The sequence below is a fragment of the Camellia sinensis genome, chromosome 3 (genome assembly GCF_055761805.1).
Source record: "Camellia sinensis isolate YWXY chromosome 3, ASM5576180v1, whole genome shotgun sequence".
Taxonomy (NCBI): Eukaryota; Viridiplantae; Streptophyta; class Magnoliopsida; order Ericales; family Theaceae; genus Camellia; species Camellia sinensis.
The window spans coordinates 145580769-145607615 of record NC_138963.1 but is presented as its reverse complement, the minus strand read 5'-3'; positions in this window follow the sequence as shown (position 1 = coordinate 145607615).

Sequence of the window (26847 nt, the reverse complement as noted above, 5' to 3'; positions counted from 1 at the left end):
GGGTGTGTGGTAGGTCTCTATCTTTCTTCTTCTCTTTGTTTTTGTTCTTTATCCTTACTCTATTATTATTTAGTTTATTGATGGAGAGGCTGTAGGTTTATGTATTTTGTATATATGTATATACTATTAAGAAATCTGAGGAGTTAAATTCATGTATAAAGAATGGGTGTAATTCTTAGTCCAAATATTCTGCATAGAATCACAAACTTTAAAAATCAAGAAACTATATCAAATGGATGAATTTTAAATTGAAATTTTTACAGTAGATTAATTAAAAATTGAATTGCATATTTGAATTTTCACATAATTTTTGGGAGTCGAAATCTCTATTAACTGGTGCTTTCAAATCTGTCCAGAAAACTGGTTTAAAATAGTAAGTTCGGAAGCATCGTTCTCTTTGGGTATAGATCTGAAAATTATCAAATTAGTATCATTAGAACTGGTTACGAGTCTAGTTTCTTATAATTTTAGCCTTGTGTTGATTGCTCATGTATACTAAGAGAACCATTAATTTCTTTAAAGTGCTACAGAAAACAATTTGTTTAGATATAATTAATTGTTGGTAATTATTTTGATAAGCAAATCAAGTAAAACCGATTGGGTTTGAAGCTTATGATATATTAGTTGATATCTGGAGGGTTTTGGAATTTTTTGAACAGTGTGGAGTGGGTTTTGTAATTTTCAAATTTAGCGAATAAATTGGAAAAACTTGTTTAAAACTCTGTTTTATCTTAAAGTTACTTTTAGTTAAGTTTCGATCGGAACCTATACTTGGTTCAGGGCACTAGTTGGACTTTCATACTCTATTCAAGGATTATATTATTTCGTTTTCAGGTGAGTAGTTTCATACTACATATTTTTATAAATGTTCGCCTACCCTGAACTGGTGGAAAATTTAATTGTTGTTTCAGGACTAAACTGTTTTGATAAATTATTATATTATCAATGTAATCAAATTATTTCTGAAACATGTGTGAACTTGGCATACTGTAAACTATTTATTTTGGTCTCATGTTTATAATAGTGAACTACCGTGTTTTGCGAAATTGATGTGTATTGATTATTGGGACCATCTGTGTATTTTAGTCCAGGAAAATTATTCAACTGTGTGTGGTGACTCTGGCCACTAGGGAATAGATCCGGGTTGGGCCGTGATGATTCTAGTGCTCAACGATTGTAAGGAACAAACCTAGGTTAAGCTAGGTGACCTTCAATCGGACCGTCTTAGAGAAAAGGCCCAGGTTGCCACCGTAAGGATGACTCTTAGTTCGGTATTGGATCTAACGGGGCTTATAGCCTTGAGAACTGTGTGGCATGTTACTTGTTATTTCTTGGAACCTGTAGATCGCCCCGAACTCCGCTCCGCGCGCGAGGGCACGAATTGTAGTTCTACCTACCACAGTTCGGACTCCTGTCACGGTACTGAATCTAATATCACAAAGTGCAATGTAAGACTGATAAATCACCAAAGGGTCCAAATTCGGCAAATCGTTTTGGAAAATCGATTTTAATCAAAAAACGCCAAACATGGACTGCTTTGTCAAATTTCAGAATCGCTACCAAAATATTTTATTTTGGGAAATTTAGGAAACCCTGACTTGTGCCTAAGGCCACGTGTCCGTCATCACCAAAGTTTCCTTGGCTCAGGAACTTGGGTACGAGAGGGGAAGGTCATGAAATGAGCACCCTCGCTCGCCCGATCAAAGTTCGGTCTCTACTTATATGATATGTTGTTTTTGAAAACACATGTGTTCTTATTCCGATTGTTAATCTAACTTACTATGTGATGCACACAGCATACAAGTATACACTCAATCACGCGGATTGGAACAAAAGAACTCGTGTTTGTTTTTGAAAGTGGTTTAAAAGTGCTACTCACAAGTAGGTTAAGTCGCGGATTTGCCACCCTCAAGTGGGCTTAGAAAAACATGAATTTGCCACTTCAAGTGGGCTTAGAAAAACATGATTTTGCCACTTCAAGTGGGCTTAAAACTCATAATCATCGAGTTGTTCCAATCCAGGCAATCAAACTTTCACCCACAGGCATTCATGCAGTTAAATACTTAAGCAAATAGCCTCATGGCAAGCATGCTATCATGGCAGTCACTTACACACATGCAAGGATGCTAAAGCATAAACACTCACAGTGTACTCCAAGCCAAAAAAGAAGCTAGTTAGTAATCAATGCATGATCCTAGCTATGTTAAGATGCCTAATGCAACACATGCAAAATGCAGCTAAGATAGACTCGGCTATTCTAAGATGTCATGTGAAAGCAACACTTGATAACATGCTTTGAAACAAGTATTCAAGAAAGTGTATTGAAGTACAATGCAGTTTGTAAGATGCGCCGAGCCCAGTGGATGTAAGACAAAATGAATGGATGCACGCATGCAAGGATAAGGATGCTAATTGAAAACATGCCCTAAAACTAACCATCAAAAGCTGGTAAGTAAAAGGGAGAAAGAAATGGAGGTGGAAGACATGCATCACACACACGCACACTTATTACAACAGTTGGCCCTCTCGACGGAGGGTTCGAAAGAATAAGCTAAGCTAGCTACACTAAGCTAAGCTACTTAACTAATCTAATAATCTAATTAGACTAATTATTACACAACACAAGTTGAATAACTAGCCACAGCTAATTATTACAATACTCTAATTAATTAACAAATTAACTAAGTTACAAATTCAAGCTAAAAAACATGCAAGGCTATAAATGAGGCTACCTTAGCTCTGTTCAAGAAGGTGAAAGGTGCATGCATGCTTGATCGCCTCGTTCGGAAATCCAATACTATGCCCCAACTTGTCTCTGTTTGCATTTAATCTCAAAACACTGCCCAAACCTCCAAATAGCTTCTACTCCAACATGGGAACCTCCAGGAGGGCTGCCGACCAGAAAATGGTGGTGTAGACCACCTGCAGACCACCTAAACATGCTGCAAACCAAAAAAAGTGGTCGGCCAGCTAATTTTTCTGGTTTGCTGACTAGAAAATTTTACCAAGCTCCAATTTGCTGCAACAGAGAACAAGAAGGGGCACAACAGTGTATTTGCAAGGTATGTGTGTACAACCACTCTCCCTATCATTTCTTAGGCTCAAGGGAGTGTGGTACCCGACCCTCAAGCTACCAACCGAGCATCGCAATGCATGATGGCCGAGAAGCCAAGTTTGCACAATTCAATGTTAATGAATGCACAAATAACACATAAGAGCATCCGCCTCTATCATGCTTGATCAAGAGGGTCGGCGACCGAGAAATGAGGCACGTTTCATCACTTCAAGTATGAAACGTCCCTCGTTTCTCGTGTTTGGATTAATGCCCGATCCAAACACAATGCAACACACATAACATGCCTATATATCAATGCTAATGTGCCATGCACAAGGTTCCACCATATAAACAATGCATGCATGGCAAGTTTAGAAGCTTAAGGCATCAAAGCTAGAAAAGAGCATCTCACAAGAGGCATGCAATACAATGCTCAAAGGATTTAAACCGAACATGGACAGACCTAAATCATGCCAAAACAGTGGCCAACACAGCAACACTTGGGCACAAAAAGGCAAGATATGCATGCTCACGTAATGGCTCATGAACTAGGCATAAGAGCACAACTCTTAAACACAATTAAAGAGTGATATATATGAGTGTATGATGGAAGTATATGCTCTAAAATACTATGCCAAATGATGCCATATCATGCAAATAGCTCAAATAAAGCATGCCAAGAGACTTGAAAATACAAAGCTAGTCAACGGTTTTACACTACAACCATGCTAATCAATGCTCAAATGACCTTATGCACTCAAAACAGACCTAAGGCATGTCAAAATGGTAGCAAAAACATGCTAGACTTGCAGCATAGATGGCAAGAAAAATATGCTCCCGTATTAACTCACAAACAAGGCATAAGGGCGCAACTCTTAAATACAATTAAAGAGTGATAAACATGGGAGTATGGAAAATATATAATCTCTGAAATACCATGCCAAGTGATGCCAATGCATGCAAACATCACAAGTATAGCATGGTAGTGGCCTCAAAACTCAAGACTAGTGAAGCCATTTACACTATAGCTGTCACGACCCGAACCCACCCCCGTGGGTTAAGGACGTAACCGGCCAGTAATCATGATATTACCTACGGCCTCAAAACAAACCAAACGTATTTTAACAGAGTTAATGGGGGCCAAACGGAAGCAATTTAAAACTTTGTCCATAGAGCTGTGCTTATATGCACATCATGACATTCCAGACACATGTACGTTAATAACTCACAACAGAAACATAGTGACATAAGTTCTATACAAACAGGATCATTCAAAACTAAGTCAACCCATCACAGCTATGTATAGATATACACAAAGTCCTCGCCAACATGACCAAATATAAATACATAACATAAGGGCGAAGACGGGTCTCGTACGTGAGACACGAGGGCTGACTCTCCAAAACCTTTGTTGCTCCTCACAGACTTCACTAGGGCTCGGTTTGGACTTCTCTTGGCTCACCTACAAACACATGAATGAGCGTGAGCAAACGCCCAGTGAATAATGTCAAATCAAATACAGAAGTTACATGACAATGTAGAACAACATGTTCCAAACGGCCTTGGGCCCAATTCTTATTTCTGTTTAACAATTATATAACTATACGAAATTCAAATCAAGTGACTATAGTTCCAAACATTCTGGCCTTTGGCCCATTCAGATCTCCATTCTCGTCAAAGCGGCCTTCGGCCCATTCGATTATGTCAAAATGGCCTTTGGCCCAATCATTTATGTCAAAACGGCCTTTGGCCCAATTATGTACGTCAAAGCGGCCTTCGGCCCATTCGATTATGACAAAACGGCCTTCAGCCCAATCATTTATGTTAAAACGACCTTCGGCCCATACATTCGTATCAAAACGGCCTTCGGCCCATACATTCGTGTCAAAACGACCTTTGGCCCATTCATTTATGTCAGAACGGCCTTCGGCCCACTCATTCATTTCAAAACGGCCTTCGGCCCATTCGATTATGACAAAACGGCCTTCGGCCCAATCATTTATGTCAAAACGGCCTTCGGCCCATACATTCATATCAAAACGGCCTTCGACCCATACATTCGTGTCAAAACGACCTTTGGGTCCATTTATGTTTATCAAAACGACCTTGGGTCCATTTATGTTTATTCATATCAGACTTACGTCCATAATCCCAATTAGCAATTCATAAAACTTATAAGGGAATAGACACTTGGACATTCACAAGCATTCAAATATCGATATTACTCACAGTGATCGGCTTGTGGATTTGCCTTGGAGCTTGACCCTACACATTTCATGAACACAAAAGGGTCACTAACAGTTCAATCCGTTCTTTGATTCACATATTCCTCTTTAGGCTTTATTCTTATCTCATTAACTCATTTACAATGCTTAACATATGCCTAAGAGTGCTTACAAGTGAAAGAGAACAGAAAAATATAACACAGGATACATTTTCAGAGTTTCAGAAAACAGGGTCCCCACTCGAGCGTGGACTTCCCCGCTCGAGCGGACCCTTAAGCCTGCAAAAGTACTGGTTACCTCAAAATTATGCTCGAGCGTGAGTTAGGGCGCTCGAGCGGAAGGCTTGTCCATAAAAGCTCCCCGCTCGAGCGTTAAATATTCCGCTCGAGCGGACATCCAACTCTGCAAAAAGTGCTGGGAGCACGATTTTCTCGCTCGAGCGCCACTTCACCCGCTCGAGCGGACATCATAAATCTGGGTTTTCCAGATTGAGTTCTTGAGCTCCAATTCGAAATCTCAGCCTCAATACTTGCATGCAATGGCTCAAATCTCAAATATAATCATACTAACATGGTACCAATGCAAGATTATAACATTATGGAGCTCAATTTCTTGATTTATCTACATGCATGTCTCACAACATGTCAAACTCAACATCAACATAACAAACTCATGCATTCAAGCTCATGTCTTCTCAAATTGTACATGCATGTGATGAATTAGCCACATCCTTAACTTCGATGGCACAAATGATGATTATAACATGAGATTCAATTAAAATTATACATGGATTATACAAACACATGCAAATTCAAGGTACTTTCTTACATGCATGCACATAATGGCCTCAAATTCAACCAAACCACTTCAATTTCCTCATAATCAAACTAAATCATGTTCTTGACCATTATTTCAACTTGAATTCACAAAATTACAACTTAATATCCATGAATTCACTTACCTAGAGGCTTGATTCTCCCAATCTATGGTCAAAACTTGAATAATCTTCAAGGCTCCCAAGCTTTGAGCTAAGTTTGCTCAATTCTCTTTTCTCCTCCTCTCTACAGCTGGCTCTCTCTTTCTCTCAATTGCCTAACTCAGATTTTTGAGTTTTAAGAGAGCTAAAGGAGAGTGCAATGCAAATATACAACAAGCCCCACTAACAAATATTTTTATATAAAATAATGGGGTACTTAATTTATCAATTTAATCAGTTTAAATTGACCAGAATCAATTTTCAATTAAATTTCACCGTAGGCTCTAAAAATTTTGCCAACCACAATGGCGTAATCAATTTTGAGTTCTGTGGCCGATAAGGCCCTTAATTTTAATTCCAAAGCAGATTATTCAAACAGATATTCTTACGGTGAACAGATAGAACTTCAAAATCACATATATTCACAAAATGGCACACAAAATCATATTAAACACATCATCATACTCATATTAAGGACCAATTAGCATGCTACAGAACAGGGGTATTACAATAGCTATACAAAGCAAGCCCCAAAAGGCCAAGAAAACCCAAAACAGTCCTAAAGCATGTCAAAATAATGCTAAAACATGTATGGAGTATAGCCAAGGCATGCAAGCATGAAGGGCCAAAACACCAAGTACACTAGGCCAATGGGCAAGATTGCACTACAAGTGCAAAACCCAGCAAGAGGTGACGACACCAACCAAAAACAGAGTTATGGCATGTCAAAATAACACCAAAAATGGGTTGAGACTAAGCCAACACATGCTAGAATAACAAGCTGACTCATTAGGCATGCAAGGCTAACAAAGAGGATTTACACTACAAGTGTAAGGAGCATGCAACAAGTGATCAAACCAACTAAAAACAGAGTTAAAGCATGTTAAATAATGGCCAAAAATGTGCTGGAGTGGTGCCAAAACATGCTAGAATTATAGGCTAAAATAGCAAGCGTACAAAGCTAGTGAGCAAGGTTTACACTACAAGTGTAAGGAGCATGCAAACAACAACCAAACCAGCCTAAAAAAGAGTTAGAGCAGGACGAAAAAGTCACGCTCAAACTAAGCCTCAAGAAGGGAGAAATACATGCTCATTTGATAGGCCAACAACACATGCTAACAAGATAAGAGGAGGGGGGACCACCCCCTCCCATTTTGGGCCTCAAAACCACCTTTCCACCACTAAAATTCCTCTGGAATTCAGTGGTTAGAAGGCCAAAAAAAGTTGGTTTTAAAGGTGGTGAAAAGTTGCATAGAAGGCCTCACAAGCCAAGGAACAAAAAGGGAGAACAACCCCCTAGCCAAACAAGGCACAAACCAACACTTTTATACCTAAAAAATAGAGTTTCTAACAGTTCAAAACCAGCCCCAAAATAGTCCAAAACAATGGGAAAAAGGGGATACGGCAAGTGTGTAAAACCAAGCTTGAAAGGGGGAAGTGCTTACCCTTGAAGCGCCTTGAAGCATAGCAGCAAAACCAGCCAAAAACTGAGCCAAAATCAGCCTTTTGGAGCTCAAACAAAGTCCCAAGCTACCTTAGCCCAATGGTGGTCAAGTTTGGTTGAGGGTCTCTTTGCAAAAATGTAGAGGATTCTAAGCTTAAGGCTCAAAACAAGAAGAGAGAGGGGCTTCTAGGGAGAGAGAGAGAGAGAGAGAGAGAGAGAGAGAGAGATAGTTTTCAACTCCAAAATTTCTAGAGAGAGAGGACTTTTAGTGTGAGAAGCTCCCACAATTGCCCACCCTTGAATATGAGAGGAAATGGCTCCTATATAGCAATATATGAGCAATTGGTCGAAATATCTGATTTGCAAATATCTGAAGCAATGCACAACAACTGGAGAGGAAGTATCTACAGATTCTGGGCTTTCTGGGCATAAGTGGTCGACCGACCACTTTTTCTGGTCAATCAGCTACTTTTTCTGGTCTGCAAGGATCATTTCTAGTCGGCATATGGTCGGCCTGCTCCATTTGTGGTCGGTACACTCCCTTAGTGGTCTGCAGCAAAAATCAGTCCTGGTCCCCGACTTGAAGCAAACCTAACTCCTTCATCTGGATGCCTTTTCAGGTCATTCTTGTGTGTAAAATGAAGCCCCGGAAGTATGCTTTCGAATGGTGATAGCCTTGCATCAAAATTCGTTAAGAGATATCCCTCTTTTAGCGAAGACTGCTCAGTTTCGGTCTAACTGGATTGATGCCCAATTTCAACTAGCTATATCTCCCTCATCCGAACACGGCTGTAGGAGATTCTTCAGTGAAAAATGAAGCCCCGGAAGTAAGATTTCCAACGGTGGTGGCCTCATAGCTGAAATCCAAGTATTCAAAAGGATAGGCCTGATTTAGCAAGGGCTGCTTGACTCTCTCTTAGCGATTCATGCCCATCTTCTTCCCCAACTTGGTTTCTTCCCTCTTCTCTTCTTTTCTTCAACTCCAAACCCCTAAACAAGGTGTTTTGAAAGATTTCATCTCTCTTTCATTTATTCCACTTTGTTTTTACTCGGTTTATCGAAAACCGTGACATTTAACAAATGCGAGCGTCGGAACATCGTAGGAATCATTTTCAAAAGTATTTTGAAAGAGAGGGTTTCAAGGTCTCAAAATCTTTTGATCAAGATCATTTTAGTCCAAAAGGGATATGAAGTTGGGATTTGACTCTCCTCTTGTCGATGAAATCGAACCTTTACACTGCACACCTTTCATCACCAAGTAAACCATCAATAGCGCCCAAGTCTTAAGGGCGGTCAAAAATGGGGTGTCTACAGTTGTCCCTTTTTGACAGAACTCAAAAGTCATGAAATGACGTGAGTAAATGTCAAAGCCCACAGACGACCCATTTTTGACAAGGCCGAAGACTTGGACAAACAAACAAAATGCAGATAAATAAATGGTTGCACCTACAGGCTGCCTACGTATCCCTTTGCAAGGAATCAAACCAGCGTAGTTCAGGGACAAGATGCAAAATGATATGCAATATTACAAAATAGTGTAATTGACATACAATGTAACAAAACAATGCAAATGATATGCAATGTAATTGAATCATCAGACCACAAGCAGTGCAAAACCACACAAATATCATAAACGGATGGAGATGCAAAATGAAACTACGTTTAACATAGAAAAGAAGTGGACACGAGCCAAACGACGCCTAACACAGGATAAATGCCTACATCCTCAATACTGGCCTCAACGCAGCATGGATGCTTACACATAACAGAACCGTGTTTCAACGTGAAAAGGGTGTGAGCACATGCAAAACTATGTGTTTTGTAGAAAGAATACAAGATACAAGTAATTGAGGTGGTATGATATAAGTGAGGAATAATCTGCTGAGGAAAGATCGTGATCCTACATGCTGAATGCAACAAAACAAACTACAATGCAATGGATGCAATGGATGAAGTGAATAAGGCACACGGCCAAACCATATTTTTCCTAGAAAAGGCATAGACACAAAACAGACCACGTCTAACACAAAAAAGGTACTGACACCCTCAGACCACGATTCTCTTAGTGGAATAGGCGCGTACACATAATCACAGAACCATGCTTCAACGCGAAAAGTATGGGCACATGCCAGACTAAGCTTAACATGGAAAGAATGCAGGCGATAAAACAGATAATGCAGTAAATGCATGCGATGGATGCTATGTACAATGCAATGTAATAGCTAAAATGCAATGTAACTGGGAAGTGAAAGTACCTTGCAGGGGCAATTGGTAATGACTCACCTTATGCTGCTAGGGATCTTTCGCTTCTTCTTGGTTGAACCACAGGTACTACTTTTCTCCTTGGCTATGGTCGCAGCTTTCCCTATTCTCCAATAGGGTGACAGACTAGGTTGGTTCAGTATCCAGAATTGAGGCGCATACCTGCTACCTCAACCTATGGGGCTTCCATACAGATTTTAAGCCGGGGATACACCCCTGGGTATTTAAACCAGACTTTAGTCTCGAAAATCCCGAACCTTTGCGTTCTAAGCATCGGCCATTCGAACTCTAGTTTCCACCATCTCAATTGATCTCTTAGGAACTCACAGCAAACACAGGCAGGTGGCTATACCAGACCACTGGAAATCGTTCGGGCACAACAAACACCAAAAGAATTACACCTTCAGAGGATTTAAGATCTCCTAGACCGGAGGGTGCACAAGACAGTGCGAGGCATAGTGAATGCACAAGACAGTGCTAACAAGATGTGTGCACGAGGCAGTGCTATGCAAGAGTGAATGCATAAAACAGTGCTATACAGGTGCACAAGACAGTGCGATGCAATGCACTAACAAGTATAGGTAAGGTGCGCAAGATAGCACGATGCAATGCACTAACAAGTGCAGGTAAGGTGCGCAAGATAGTGCGATGCAATGCACTAACAAGTGCAGGTAAGGTGCGCAAAATAGTACGATCAATGTAAACTACACAAAACAGTGCGATGCACAAGAAAGCGTGAGTGTAAACTGCAAAAAACTGTGCGATACGCCAGAAAGCGCGAGTGTAAACTGCACAAAACAGTGCGATGCGCAAGAAAGTGCGAGTGTAAACTGTACAAGAAAGTGCGATGCGCAAGAAAACGAGAGTGTAAACTGCACAAAATAGTGCGATGCGAAAGAAAGCGCGAGTGTGAACTGCACAAAATAGTACGATACGCAAGAAAGCGCGAGTGTAAACTGCACAAGAAAGTGCGATGCGCAAGAAAGCGCGAGAGTGAACTGCACAAAATAGTGCGATGCGCAAGAAAGTGCGAGTGTAAACTGCACAAGAAAGTGCGATGCGCAAGAAAGTGCGAGTGTAAACTGCACAAGAAAGTGCGATGCGCAAGAAAGCGCGAGTGTAAACACAGGATTTTAAGGTTTCCCAGACCAAAGAATGCACATGACAGTGCGATGTGCAAGAAAGCGCGAGTGAGACATAAAGTGTAAGTGCACAAGATAGTGCGAGTGAGATACAAAGTGTAAGTGCACAAGACAGTGCGAGGCAGGTGCACAAGGAAAAAGTGCAATAAAGTGCTTGTTCTATGCAAGTAAGGTGCACAAAGAAGTGCGATAAAATGCATTTTCTATGCAAATGAGGTACATTATATGCATGAGGCAGGCATATTCTATGCAGCATTGAAAGCATATTTCAGGCATGATTGAAAGCAAAGCATATTCTATGCGGAATCGAAAGCAAGCATATTCTATGCATGAATCATAACGATGCGCGGCACGCATGCAATAGAAGTGTATATGAAAATGAACATTCTATGCAATAGAGGGGCATCAAACATGTACTATGGTGCCTCCAATTTACCTCTCAAAGGACTTTGCAACATGCTCAGCTCAAAAAGGGCACACCCTGTTCGTATTGGCGAGAGATAACATCTGCATGTGAAAACCCTCGGGTGCTGTTTGGACTGCCATTCTGACTTGAAGCACTCTTAAGCTTGGGGTCGAGATATACTCATTCTCTAGAGAAAGGAGAGGCCTAAGAAGGTGCACCTGAAATGCAGTCTCAGATTTTGCTGGAGTTGAAACAAACTCAGATGCTCCAAATTTTCCTTTTTTTCTTTTGCTTTGCAATCCGGAACCTATATAGCTTCAGATAGGTCCTTATTCTACTGTTCTCAGATGACCTGGGTTGAACTCGGCAGTTTATGAAAGAAAGAATCTTGTTTTGTACAAGTGTGGAGAATGTCACAGCACTCTGAGCACAAAACGATTTGTTTTTGAAATGAAATTAAGAAATGAGTTCTAAACCGGGTATTGAGCCTACAACTGGCCATAGCCAAAACGACTTAACAAAGAGGAAAGACAAGGTAAACAACCTAAACACATCTATTGACACTCAAAACGACTCAAAACAAGAATCGAAACAAACAAAAACAACAAACACAACACTCGGATGTGTACCACTAGTGGGAGACTTCTCAGTTCACAAGGAGCCTGTTTCTTCAAGTAGTGCTTCCCACCAGTTCTCATCTGTGATTCTCACATCACTTTGGCCCTCAATCTCTTTTTCTCTGAAAAGCCCTTTTCTCACTTTTCTCTCCACGCACATCTCTCTATTCTTCAATCTCTCTTTTTTTTTTATCCCTTCCCTGGGTGGTTGGTGGATAAGTAGGAAGTTGCGGGTTCTTGCCCCTAGCATTCTGCTAGATTCTCATTCTTCCGCTCAGAACAGTGAGCTTCTCCCGCAGAGGGGTTGCGGTACGACTGGATATGCAACAGATCAGCAACTGACATCAGTTGAGGATGCGTTTGGCTAGCTTGGATGTGATCAGACCTGTCCAGATGAGGGAGTGGAATATCTTGATCCATTCCAGTTCGTGCTTCGCACTTAGCTTGATACCTCGCTGCTTGAAGGATAAGAGAGCTTTCAGCCCTTTGTTATTAGCTTCAGTTGTGCCATTTATGGCGAATACGGTGCCCTTTCCGGCAAGTATGGTGCCATTTCTGGCAAATGCATTGACAACGGGGAAAAGATAGGAAGCCTGACTCAATTGTGCCCCTAGTTCATCATTTTGGCCATTTTTTTGTTTTGGTTTTCTACTAAAACAATTTTGACCAACATGAGAGTTAGATTAACATGCTTGTTCGATTTTTTGACTTGAAATCATGCAAGTCAGGCTATGAGCACTGACAAATTTCCTTTTTGGGTCCAAGATATGGTCCAGTTTTGGAACAATGAAGCAATTTTCGAGAAAATTGGTCAACCTCATTAAAAATTCTCAAAACTATTTTTGCAAATGGCCACTGCTCGACCAACACATAATTTACTCTTGAGATGCACAACCTCAGATCCAAAACAATGGAAAATTGCCCCTTGTCCAAATGGCACTGTATGGCAACGGAAAGTTGCCCCTTGCCTGAATGGCACCACAGCGCACTGTAATCAGTTCTCAAAGTGACGATCACAACCGAACTCTTGGATACAGAGAAGACAAAGATGATCAGAACCATTACATGGACACAGTCGATTTGGAAGTGTTTATGGCTGGACTTCAGAATGAAGTTGTCTACGTATCCCAAAGATGGGAATCAAGCCTGACGTAGTTTCGGGTTAAGGTACACTCGGGTATTAACCTCTCCTTTTGCTAATTTGGGCACGGTTGGATCAAGGCATTTTGAGCCGCGGAGGCTTTCCAAACGACGTGCATTGATTCGGGGCCTCCGCTGTATCAACGTGATTAATTCCCCTGTTCGCCTTAGAAGTTAAAGATAGATATTGTAATGTTCAAATGCGGATTGCATCTATGTAACAACTGTTTGATCAAATAAAAAGTTTTATTTCAAACATTTGCGTCTTACTCTGGATTTTTTATATGCTTAGCTAAGCACCTTATTTCGAATGTTGGCATGTTTTGTTTCGTTTTGTTCACGCCGAAGGGTGCTCCGAATTTAGAGGTATGATCTGCCCTAAGGTGTTACGCGTCAGAGGCGCTGCGAATTCAAAGTCTTAATCGGTCCAAAGACATCTTGCGCCGATGGGGCTCCGTAACCGGCATTTCGATGCAAAGACTTTAATCGGCCCTAAGGCGTCATGCACCAAAAGGGGGCTCCGAATCTGGAGACTTAGTTTGGCCAATTGTGATATCCACGAAGGGCGTTTCGAATCCAGAGTCTTAGTCGGCCCTATGGTGTCATACACCGAAGGGGGCTCGAATCTGAAGACTTTAGTCTGCCTTAAGGTGCCATGCACCAAAAGGGGTCTCCAAATCCGGAGACTTAGTTTGGCCAATCGTGATATCCACGAAGGGCGCTCCGAATCCGGAGTCTTAGTCGGCCCTAAGGTGTCATGCACCAAAGGGGGGATTTAAATCGGCGATAAGACGAGCGCTACAATGGGAGTTGGGAAATGAATTTGAGCGACGAAGAAAAATGGTTTGCTTTGTAGAAGTGAAATGTATACAAGTATCAAAGCCCATAGGTCGGGTCAGTGATAAGGTTTTCATAAAATCTCTGCTTGTGCTGATTGCGGGGAGCCACGGATTTCTTCAATGCCGTGGGCTGTTGGAAAGCGTACAAGCCGATGATAAGTGCTTGGAATGGCCTTCATAATATGTAACCAGGTTTGCCCCATGATGACATTATATGGCAAAGGGTGCTTTACGACCAGGAATTCTACTTTGACCATTCTGGAGCCTGCTCGAATAGGTAGTGTGATCTTTCCTAACGGGTACTCAGGGTTCGTGTTAAAGCCGAACAATGGGTGAGGAGCCGGAGACAGATCTGACTTGTTGAAGCCGAGTTTGATAAAAGTCTTGTGATACATATCCTCTGAAGTACTCCCTGGGTCTATAAGAATGCGTTCAATGGTGAACCGATTTACGCGTAATCTGATGACCAACAGATCGACGTGGGAGGCTGTTGCGCTGCTAAGATCGGAGTCATTGAAAGTGATTGTTGGAGCTTCTCTGGGCCATTCGGTCGAAATGTGTTGCTTTTGGGGGATTGGATGCGATTGGATTGCGTGCACGGTTGGGGGCGCTGGTAGGCTGTAGATTATATGGATCACGCCAAGTGGAGGTGAGTCCTGCCTCAAGGCTAGTGCCTTGATTGGCATATCGTTTCTCACTTATTGCTGCAGTCGGCCGTCTTGCACCAGTTCTTCCAGGTGATCCTTTAATGCGTAACAATTCTCAGTCTCGTGGCTGTGATCTTTGTGATACTCGCACCGCCTATCCTTTCTTCGCGTGTCGGGAGGTCCCAACATCTTCGACGGCCATTTGAAGAATGGAAGGTGTTGGACCTTAGTCATTATCGCAGTGATTGGTTCGGACAATTCTATGTACTTCTTGTCGGCATGCCTCAAGCGCCTGCTGTCGACTTGCAGTTGTTCATTCGTCTGGTGGGAGCTTTGATCGCTTGATCGGCGAGAGTCCCGCCTTTTGTCTCTTTTAGCGCGTTGTCGTGGCTCAGGGCTCGGAGGTAGCATGGAACTTATTGGTTGAGCAATTTCAGGGAGTGCTATTTTGTTGGACGTTTGTCTGGCTTTAATTCTCTAGGCATCGTCTTCGACTTTGCAATACTCCTCAACTTTCTTCATCAACTCCCAGACTGTTTTGGGGGGTCTTCTGGTCAGGGAACTGCAAAGAGCGCTGTCAGGGTGTAGTCCCATTTTGAAGGCGGTGATGGCCATGGAGTCGTTGCAAGCATCGTCAACGAGATTGAAGCACTCCCAATAGCGCGCCGAGTACACTCTGAGCGTTTCTCTTGACTGGATCTACATAGCCCAGAGAGAGTCGGCCTATTTCGGTTGTACCTCGTTGGTGATGAACTTGACCCTGAAGGATTTCTGTAATTGATGGAAGCTTTTGATCGAAGCCAGCTCCAGCTTGTAATACCACTTGATAGCTAATGGCCACAGGCTACTGGGGAATATTCGGCGCATGAGGGCCTCGTTGTCTGCATGCAATGTCATGGCCTGCTTGTAGTGACAGATATGATCAGTGGGGTCTGATTTTCTGTCGTAGAGAGTGAATGACGGAGCTTTGAACTTCTTGGGTAGGGCCGCCCTTGCAATCCGTCGGACAAAGGGATCATGCTGGTCGTCTTCGTCTAAATTGCTTCTTCTGCGCTTGTTCCTTGTACGAAGACTCTTTTCAGAGGAGTTGGAAATTTCGGATCGTCCCCTATTGTTGAGCTCCGTGGACAGTGAGTTGGAGTCGCTATCGGTATCCCTTGGTCGGGCTCGAGGTCATTGTCCACCTGCCTTCGGAGGATGTTCGGGATCTTGGTGCACGACTTCTCTGGATTTTGCCACTTCTAGGGCCAAGTCTTGACGGAGACGTTCATTTTCAGCGATCATGTTCTCTAGCCTTTGTTCATTCTGCTTTGCTTGTTCCATGATCGCTTGCATTGTCTCTTGCGCTGAAGTCGTTGGTGAATCGAAGTTCAAGGCGCGTCTTGCAGCGATGGTTTCCTTTCCAAGCATATTTGCTGGAGTGAGGTCATCTCTCTGTGTGGTCTCGTCGGTGGCTATCGGAGGATCTTCAGTCATGCCTTCCATGGATGTATTTGAGTATTCCCACAGACGGCGCCAGTTGTGGAGAAGTGGTTTGGATATACTCTTCAGATCCTGGGAGACGCTAGTGATCCTCAGCTAGTCACCTGAAAAGATACAAACACTCCGGCCGGGGGTGCCGGGATTAGCACTCCGACAGACAAGTCAGTTCAGACACTCAAGATAGCTTGTTTACTAAGTTTAAGTGAAGTGATTCTTACATACCTTTCTCAATCCATTGTTCCTGTATTTATACCTGTTCCTTTTGATCCTCGGGGCCAGGGCCTACTTTTTAATCATTGTCCTTTCTCTTATTCGGCTCTAAGGATCTACACTTATTCGGCACATATATTATATTCGGCTTCCCATTCTTGTAGGATGCAGCCGATTAATCATCAGTCTTCTAAGGTACGCACCTTCTGATTTTGCCATTATTCGGCTCCCACACTGTGCTATCACGGGTCTGCTGATGATGTGACTGGTGACTGTCGGATCAGTTGAACAGGTGAGCCCTGACTGGCCTTTCTTTGCCTTCCCTCAACGAAGGAACACTAGTTGCCCTTGAATTGAATCTCTGACCTGACAAAGTTTATCAACACAAGTCCAGTGTACTCGGGGGATATTGGAGCCTTCTGAAGCTATGGTTCCAAGACTACCTTGCAAAAAAGAAAACAGACAGTATCTCAACTTGATTTCACCAGAACAAATACGAGCATAGCTGAATGACTGTGCTCCCTACAGAATTCTGCCCAAAATTCTGCCTGTAAACTGATACCCTCAGGCCGATACTCAGAATTGCAACTGATACATATAACCTGTAGAGATGCACTCTGACAGCACATACCAAGCAAGTAAGAGCCAAAACACCCCTATGTTGGGTAGGGTTTCCCTGTCCTATTTTGTTAGGAGCTAGGGTTTCACTATGCACACAGCGGTTTCAAACAACCTACACTTAGGTAAGCAACCTGTCCTAGCTTGGAATGGTCACTATGGCTTTCAATATGTGCTAGGTCGAATGGTCGAAAAGGGTGCCTTGGTAAAAACCGAGGTTTGTGCTCCCATCGTGGCAGAGCCCATAACCGGTCAGCCTTATGGCACGCTTCTTAAAGCAAGCCTTCGGCAAACCGTTCAGGAATAGCAGATGGCAAACACAGTGTCCTAGGTGCACCAATGCAAATGCAATGCAAAGAAACACATAAGTGTAAACAAAACAACATATCACGATGTTCGAGTCAAGTTCTCTAAATCACCAGCGGAGTCGCCAGAAACTGTAGACCGCCTCGAATTTCGCTCTGCGCGCGAGGGCACGAATTGTAGTTCTAGCTACTACAGTTCGGACTCCTCTCATGGTTCTGAATCTAATCTCACAAAGTGCAATGTAAGACTGATAAATCACCAAAGGGTCCAAATCCGGAAAATCATTTTGGAAAATCGATCTTAATCAAAAAGCGCCAAACATGGACAGCTTTGCCAGATTTCAGAGTCGCCACCTAAATATTTTATTTTGAAAAATTTAGGAAACCCTGACTTGTGTCTAAGGCCACGTGTCTGTCATCACCAAAGTTACTTCGGCTCGAGCACTTGGCTACGAGGGGGGAAGATCCTAAAATGAGCACCCCCGCTTGCCCCGATCAAAGATCAGTCTCTACTAATATGATATGTTGTGTTTTGAAAAACATGTGTTCTTATTCCGATTATTAATCTAACTCACTATGTGATGCGCGCAGCATACAAGTATACACTCAATCACGTAGATTGGAACAAAACAACTCATGTTTGTTTTTGAAAGTGGTTTGAAAGTGCTATTCACGAGTAGGCTAAGTCGTGGATTTGCCACCCTTAAGTGGGCTTAAAAAAACATGATTTTGACACTTCAAGTGGGCTTAAAACTCACAATCATCAAGTTGTTCCAATCCAGGCAATCAAACCTTCACCCACAGGCATTCATACAATTAAACACTTAAGCAAATAGCCTCATGGCAAGCATGCTATCATGGCATTCACTTACACACATGCAAGGATGCTAAAGCATAAACACTCACAGTGTACTCCAAGCCAAAAAAGAAGCTAGCTAGTAATCAATGCACGATCCAAGCTATGTTAAGATGCCTAATGCAACACATGCAAAATGCAACTAAGATAGGCTCTGTAACAACCCTCATACTGTTTACTGATTAAGGACTGATCGATTACCGATAATCACCGATTACTGCTAAACGGAACTGATAACTGACTGATAATCGAACTGAATGAAATACTGAACTGACTGGCTGAAATTGAAACTGAATTGACTGAGTATATGTTAGTTAATTGCATTCTATCTGTTTGATTGTCTGATTATCTGTTCATGTTTATATGTTTAAACTGCTAATTGAAGGCCTTATCGGTGGCCGAATTAGAAACCGATTGATGTTCCGTGACCCTCATAACTAATGTGATTTTATGGTATATTTATCTGAAAACTGATTAGGTATGATTAAATTAGATTAAAATAAGCCAATTAAAGAGTTTACCATATTTACCATTTTGCCACTATCTCATATACACACACTTGAGCCTTATACTTGAATCAAAACACATTTGCTCAGCCATTTTCTTGTGCTTAACCGACCAAGAGAGGGAGAGGGAGAGAAATTGAGTTCTACCTTGTGAATTGCTTGGAAATTAAAGGAATTGGAACATAGGTTGCAAATTTAACTTCCACACCTTGTAACTAAAGCTCTAGGTAAGGAATTCAACCCCTCTTTGTAATGTGTTTGAGCTCATTCATGTTAGATTCTTGAGCCTCTAGTGATTCAAGTCTAGAATTGGTTCATTGTGTTGATTTGGAACTCATTTCATGCATGCATGTTTGTAATGTAGATATTTGAGTTGTTTCCATGGCAAAAGGTTACATGCATGTCCATCTTTTGGTCATACCCCATGAATTCATCATGTTCTTGAAGAAATGAGTCCATTTGAACAAGCTTTGAAGATTTAATTTGGTTTGAAACTCATGCATGACATGTTTGAATGTTGTTCTTGAAAATGGGTTTGAATGTGGTTTTAATTGACTCACCTTTGGGGCTTGAATTCATAAATTGAGCTTTGAAACTTGTTATACATTGAATTTAATGATGTTTTCCAGAATTTGGGCCCAAGAGGTCGAGTTTGGAGTGGTTGAATGCTTGGTTTGAGCTTGGGAGGCAGATCTGGAAATTCCAGATTTGGCTTCCTCGCTCGAGCGAAGGATTCCCCGCTCGAGCGAGCACCTTTGTCCAGGGCTCCGCTCGAGCGACCATCGAGCGACGATCGCGCGTAAAATTTCAGCATCCAGTACTTTTACTGTTTTGCAGACCGCTCGAGCGAAGGATTCCTCGCTCGAGCGAAGCCTTTGATTTTGGGCTTACGCTCGAGCGTAGAAAGTCTCGCTCGAGCGAGGCTCCTATTTTCAGCAAACTTTGCGAAATATTTTCTAAGTGTATTTTTGCATCCTCATCCCATCCTAGGCATTCTTAGGCCTAGTTTAAGACATTTAGATGAGGATATCGTTGTAGAACACACCGAGGCAAATTAGGGATTAAGTTATGAGATTTCCCAACTGTGTAGCTTAGTGTGTGTTCAACCTGTGAACTGTGTAGGGTTGGCAACTGGGGAGACACGCTCTAGCATACTGTAGCCCAGAACTCTGTGAGTAACAATTGTGTAAAGATATGTTCAACTGATTATCTTTTGAATACTGAACTGAACTGTTTATTGAACTGGTATTATTTACTGAATGAATGTATGTCCTTTATTTCTGAACTGTACTGTGGCATCCTTAGTACCTACTGTTTACTGTTACTGTTACTGCGACAGAATTCTCTATCGGTTCTCTCGTGGAACCACTACTGTTTACTGACTGATGGCCATCATTACTGTTCGGTCTTTTAAGACCTACTGTTACTGTTGTGCTAATGGATGTACCACATATGACTGTTTACTGTACTGAACAACTGAATGACTGATTGAAATGAACTGTTTTCATACTGTAAGGACATTCATTCTTAACCTCTTTACATATTGTGTTATTCACTGGGCTTTAGCTCGCTGCTCATATATATATGTAGGTGTACAGGCACCAGATCGGAGCTAGGAGCGTCAGGGTTACTCCAGTTTTGTCAAGCCAGCCTTTGCGCCTCACTGCGAGGTTCCGAGTTGCCATGCTATGGCTTGGGGGTGTTTTGGTTGTTTCCCCCACCTGTCTTCTGTACTGTCTAACTGTTCTGTATAGACTGACTGTTTACTGTACTGTTATACAGGGATTAGGTCCCTGTACTGTGTGACTGTAAATTTTGTATAGACCGTACTGTTTTGTACAGACGGAATGTTTTCTGTACTGTTATGTAGGGTTGAGTCCCTAGTTTGAATGGATGTGAATATTGTTCATACTGTTCTGTACCATTTATGTATGAATGCATGGAAAATCTTTTGCATACAGACTGTCACAGCTCATTGGACATTGTTTAATTACTGTATTGGCTTCCGCCAGGCCCTGTACTCTGTTTTACTGTATTTCTGTTAAGCAGGCCTTCGGTAATCTCGGATTACTGGCCGGTTACGGTGCTAAACCCATAGGGCCGGGTTTGGGTCGTGACAGAGTGGTATCAGAGCGATACTTACCACGAGTTATACCGCACACACGTGTCCAAATGAGCTATAGGGTGTCCTAGAAAAGTGATTAGGGCATCTCATGAGCATGATAAGTGTGTGGTTACGTTATGACTGAATATCTGCTAATGTGTTAAACTGGTAAACAAATGACTGCTTATGTTTAAAACTGTTATAACTGTTTATAGTGAAATGGACAATGCAAATGAACCTGAGTCCTCATCTATTGAGGCAAGAATGGAAAGAATGGAAAGAATGATAGAACTGATAACTGCTAGACTGGAACAACAACAGAACCAACAGCCTCCTCCTCCTCCTCCTCCTCCTGTACAGCCGGAACCTAATGCGAATGCGGATGATGGGGATATTATTGCTCTTACCCAGAAATTCAGCAAGATGAAACCGCCATCCTTTCAGGGAGGCCTTGAACCGTTAAAAGCTGAAGCTTGGGTTCTGGAAACAGAAAAATTGTTCGAAGTGTTTCCGTGCTCGGAAGCGAACAAAGTGCTGTTAGCTACCTTCACCCTACAAGAAGAGGCTAGAAGGTGGTGGATGTTGATCCGTGACACAAATACTGTTATGACTTGGGCTCAGTTCAAGGAGTCCTTCTTTGAAAAGTACTTCCCTCAGTGTGTTAGGGATAGAAAAGTGACTGAATTTGAACAGCTGAAGTAGGGCACAATGTCCGTTGCAGAATATGAAACCAAATTTACTGAACTTGCCCGTTATGCACCGCACATGGTGGATACTGAATATAAGAAGGCCAGAAAATTTGAAGGTGGCCTTAATGTGGCAATACTTGACCGGATAAATGTTTTGAAATTACCGACTTTTGTGGGTGTTCTCGACCGGGCATTGATGGCCGAGTCGAACATTGCAGCAGTGAAACAATCTGAAACACCAACAACTGAATGGCATGGTAAAAGGCAGGGTTTCAAATTTAAGAAAGGCAAGCACAACCCAGCCAACAAGAAACAGAATACGGGGTTGACAACTAGCCCCAGCCAAGGGAGTGGTTTCATACCACCCTGTTCTGAATGTGGCAAGAAGCACAAGGGGGTCTGCTACAGAATATCTGGAGCCTGTTACAGGTGTGGCAAGGTGGGCCACATGGTTAAAGACTGCCCCTCTGCTCCACAAGCCAGTAGTAAAGCTGCACCAAGCGCAGCAGTATCAACTGTAGCACCAAAGCCTAACCCCAGAGCTACCGGGAAAGAGCCCATGAGGCAGGGCCGAGTGTTCGCCCTAGTACCGGGAGACGTGCAAAATACTGAGACCGTTGTGTCAGGTATCCTCTCTATCTGTACACAAAATGCATATGTATTGATTGATTCGGGGTCTACACATTCTTATGTATCGCATGCTTTCTCACGGAAATTGAATAGACCCTTAGAACCTATGAACTATCTGCTAGCCGTATCATCACCCGTAGGGGGATCCATGACATGTGCTTATATGTACCCCGCATGTGAAATCATTGTTGGGGATATGCATCTGTTTATTGATTTACTGCCATTGAACATTGATCATTTTGACGTAATATTGGGGATGGATTGGTTACAAAAATATTATGCCACTATTGACTGTGTGACCAAGCAAGTTGTTTTCCGTCCACCTGGTTTACCTGAATTTGTGTTTAATGGGAGTGGAGTAGTACCTCCTCCGTATTTGATTTCGTTAGTGAAAGCTGTTAAATTAATTAGAAAGGGGTGTAAAGGATATCTGTGTTCTGTACTGACTGTGTCTACTGATGATAGTGTTAAAACTGATGTGAATTGTATTCCTATAGTCAGGGAATTTCCAGATGTTTTTCCAGATAATCTTCCAGGAGACTTGACTGACAGGGAGATTGAATTTACCGTTGATGTGATTCCCGGAACACAACCAGTTTCTAAAGCTCCCTACCGAATGGCTCCAACTGAACTGAAAGAACTGAAAGTGCAACTGCAAGAACTGTTAGACAAAAAGTTCATCAGACCTAGCACTTCGCCATGGGGTGCTCCTGTTTTGTTTGTCAAGAAGAAAGATGGCTCACTGAGACTGTGCATTGACTACCGTGAACTGAATAAGGTAACTGTAAAGAACAAATACCCATTGCCACGCATTGATGATTTATTTGATCAGTTACAGGGTGCACAAGTGTTTTCTAAGATTGATCTCAGATCGGGGTATCATCAACTGAAGGTTAAACCGGAAGACATTGATAAAACTGCTTTTAGAACAAGGTATGGACACTACGAATTTTTGGTTATGCCTTTCGGAGTCACGAATGCCCCTGCTGCTTTTATGGACCTCATGAACAGAATTTTTAAATCGTACCTTGATGACTTTATTGTTGTATTTATCGATGACATATTGATTTACTCCAAAAGTATAGAACAACATGAACATCATCTGAGACTTTCCCTGCAAACCTTAAGAGAACAGAAACTGTATGCTAAACTGTCTAAATGTGACTGAAGTCCGAAGCTTTTTGGGATTGGCTGGATATTACAGAAGATTTGTCAAAGATTTCTCCAAAATTGCCCTACCATTGACTCAGTTAACTCAAAAGGGGACATCATTTGACTGGACCGACCAAAGAGAATCTGCTTTCCAGGAGTTGAAAACTCGACTCGTGACTGCACCAGTTTTGACTTTACCCTCAGGTACGGATGGTTATACTGTATTTAGTGATGCTTCTCATAAGGGTTTGGGATGTGTTTTAATGCAGAATGGGAAGGTTATAGCTTATGCTTCCCGACAACTGAGACCACATGAAAAGAATTACCCGACCCATGATCTGGAACTTGCTGCAGTAGTATTTGCACTGAAAATTTGGCGTCACTATCTGTACGGGGTGACATGTGAAGTATACACCGACCATAAGAGTTTAAAGTATTTCTTCACACAGAAAGAACTGAACATGAGACAGCGGAGATGGCTAGAACTGATTAAAGATTATGACCTACAGATATTGTATCATCCGGGAAAAGCCAATACTGTTGCCGATGCATTGAGCCGAAAGTCAATTGCCAACTTAGCTTGTTTGCTCACCGGACAGAAAGAGTTGCTTTGTGACCTTGAAAAATCTGAGATTGAAATTGTTTTGAGAGAACAAGGTGGAATCTTGGCTGCTATTTCTGCTCAACCAGCACTGGTTGAAGAGATTAAAGAGAAACAACAACTGGATGACTTCTTGAAAAAGATCATCGAAGAAAGAGAATCTAAACCGAGACCGGGATTCAAATGTGAGAGTAATGTACTGAAATTTCAAGAAAGACTGTGTGTACCGAATGATACTGAACTGAAAAGAAGAGTCCTGCAAGAAGGCCACAATTTGAAATTGTCTATCCACCCGGGGAATACGAAAATGTACCAAGATCTGAAACAGAATTTCTGGTGGCCGGGAATGAAGAAAGAAATTGCTGATTTTGTATCCAAATGTCTTCGTTGCCAACAGGTCAAAGCTGAACATCAACGACCTGTCGGATTACTGCAACCCTTACCCATACCGGAATGGAAATGGGAGCACATCACGATGGATTTTATCGTTGGGTTACCTCGCTCCAGAAAAGGTATGGATTCAATTTGGGTTATTGTTGATAGACTAACCAAATCTGCTCACTTCTTACCTGTCAAGACGATTTATAATGCGGACAAATTGGCTGTTATCTATATTGATGAAATCGTTAGACTGCATGGAGTGCCTGTGTCTATTGTTTCTGACAGGGATTCGAAGTTTACATCGAGGTTTTGGCAAAGCCTACAAACTGCACTGGGTACTGAACTGAGACTGAGTAGTGCCTATCACCCTCAGACAGATGGCCAATCAGAAAGGACCATCCAAACTCTGGAGGATTTATTGAGAATGTGTGTCCTTGATTATCAGGGAAACTGGGAAAGTCACTTGCCCTTAGTTGAATTCGCCTACAACAACAGCTACCATTCGAGTATTGGTATGGCGCCTTTTGAGGCATTGTATGGCAGAAAATGTAGATCTCCAATTTGCTGGGCAGAAGTTGGAGATGGGCCGTTGCTTGGGCCCGAGATTGTGTATGAAACAACTGAAAAAGTGAAACTGATACAGCAAAGACTGAAAACTGCACAGAGTAGACAGAAAAGTTATGCAGATGTCAGAAGACGGGACAGAGAGTATGAAGTGGGTGATCATGTTTTTGTGAAAGTGACACCAATGAAAGGCCAGACTCGTTTTGGAGTCAAAGGCAAGTTAGCACCGAGATACGTCGGACCATATGAGATCATTGAGAAAATCAATCCGGTGGCGTATCAAGTTGCGCTTCCTCCTGAAATGGAGCATATGCATAACGTCTTCCACATTTCTATGTTAAGAGACTATCTCCGGGATCCCTTCCATGTGATTGAGCCTACTCGGATAGTGTTGAGTGATGACTACACTTACGAGGAACGGCCTATACAGATTGTAAACCGACGAATCAAGAAACTGAGGAACAAAGAGATCCCGTTAGTGAAAGTTGACTGGCAAAACCACGGTGGCGTGTATGCCACTTGGGAAAGGGAAGATGACATGGCCAAAAGATATCCTGAACTGTTTCCACTGAATCCTGTTTTCTTCCAGAATGAAGGTAACTCGAGTTTAGAGGACTAAACTCTTTATAAGGAGGGGAGACTGTAACAACCCTCATACTGTTTACTGATTAAGGACTGATCGATTACCGATAATCACCGATTACTGCTAAACGGAACTGATAACTGACTGATAATCGAACTGAATGAAATACTGAACTGACTGGCTGAAATTGAAACTGAATTGACTGAGTATATGTTAGTTAATTGCATTCTATCTGTTTGATTGTCTGATTATCTGTTCATGTTTATATGTTTAAACTGCTAATTGAAGGCCTTATCGGTGGCCGAATTAGAAACCGATTGATGTTCCGTGACCCTCATAACTAATGTGATTTTATGGTATATTTATCTGAAAACTGATTAGGTATGATTAAATTAGATTAAAATAAGCCAATTAAAGAGTTTACCATATTTACCATTTTGCCACTATCTCATATACACACACTTGAGCCTTATACTTGAATCAAAACACATTTGCTCAGCCATTTTCTTGTGCTTAACCGACCAAGAGAGGGAGAGGGAGAGAAATTGAGTTCTACCTTGTGAATTGCTTGGAAATTAAAGGAATTGGAACATAGGTTGCAAATTTAACTTCCACACCTTGTAACTAAAGCTCTAGGTAAGGAATTCAACCCCTCTTTGTAATGTGTTTGAGCTCATTCATGTTAGATTCTTGAGCCTCTAGTGATTCAAGTCTAGAATTGGTTCATTGTGTTGATTTGGAACTCATTTCATGCATGCATGTTTGTAATGTAGATATTTGAGTTGTTTCCATGGCAAAAGGTTACATGCATGTCCATCTTTTGGTCATACCCCATGAATTCATCATGTTCTTGAAGAAATGAGTCCATTTGAACAAGCTTTGAAGATTTAATTTGGTTTGAAACTCATGCATGACATGTTTGAATGTTGTTCTTGAAAATGGGTTTGAATGTGGTTTTAATTGACTCACCTTTGGGGCTTGAATTCATAAATTGAGCTTTGAAACTTGTTATACATTGAATTTAATGATGTTTTCCAGAATTTGGGCCCAAGAGGTCGAGTTTGGAGTGGTTGAATGCTTGGTTTGAGCTTGGGAGGCAGATCTGGAAATTCCAGATTTGGCTTCCTCGCTCGAGCGAAGGATTCCCCGCTCGAGCGAGCACCTTTGTCCAGGGCTCCGCTCGAGCGACCATCGAGCGACGATCGCGCGTAAAATTTCAGCATCCAGTACTTTTACTGTTTTGCAGACCGCTCGAGCGAAGGATTCCTCGCTCGAGCGAAGCCTTTGATTTTGGGCTTACGCTCGAGCGTAGAAAGTCTCGCTCGAGCGAGGCTCCTATTTTCAGCAAACTTTGCGAAATATTTTCTAAGTGTATTTTTGCATCCTCATCCCATCCTAGGCATTCTTAGGCCT